Genomic DNA, 889 nt, shown 5'->3' on the forward strand with positions numbered 1-889 from the left:
ATAAGTAAGAGCAAAAATATTTTATGGCATGACTTTCTTTAAAGAAAACAGATATGAGCAGAAGAATAAAGGAGGGTGGTGCTTGTGTCTGTTTTTTTTTTAATTTTTTATTTTTTATAAGCATATATTTTTATCCCCAGGGGTACAGGTCTGTGAATCACCAGGTTTACACACTTCACAGCACTCACCATAGCACATACCCTCCCCAATGTCCATAATCCCACCCCCTTCTCCCAAACCCCCTCCCCCCAGCAACCCTCAGTTTGTTTTGTGAGATTAAGAGTCACTTATGGTTTGTCTCCCTCCCAATCCCATCTTGTTTCATTGATTCTTCTCCTACCCACTTAAGCCCCCATGTTGCATCACTTTTTAATAGCCATGTTATTACAGAAAATCCACAGTCAGAGAGAAGAGGGACAGCCTCCCTTGCAGAGTGTGTTGAGAAGCCAGTGGAGTGGAGGAGCTATCTTCAGGGCAGAGCAGGATGTGGAGCAGGCCAGGGCCTGCACGCCCAGCACGAGGTATGTGACTGAAAGGCAGGGAGCTGGCCCGCGGCAGGTGCAGCGCAGCCAGTGCCCGTCGGCCCCAGGAAAGGAAAACCTGCAGGTGCAGTTGGGACATGTCCTGAGCCTCCAAAGCCACGCGTTTTTCTGAATAGCTGTCCTATCTTCATTGTCTGCCTGCAAGATTATGGTTTGCAGTGGGAGGGGACGGGAGGAGGGAGTGGTTTGGTGGAGTCTCTAGCTCTGGCGGCTTTGATGACACACACAGGCTGCTCCAGAAGTGAGGTACAACTGGAAGAGGCTGAGACCATGCAAGGGGAGTGTTGGTGGTGGACACTTGTCCCATGCAGCCCTGCATCCCCCTGGGAGGGCTCTCCTTTCTCCAG

The sequence above is a fragment of the Mustela lutreola genome, chromosome 3 (assembly GCF_030435805.1).
Source record: "Mustela lutreola isolate mMusLut2 chromosome 3, mMusLut2.pri, whole genome shotgun sequence".
In the NCBI taxonomy this organism is placed as follows: domain Eukaryota; kingdom Metazoa; phylum Chordata; class Mammalia; order Carnivora; family Mustelidae; genus Mustela; species Mustela lutreola.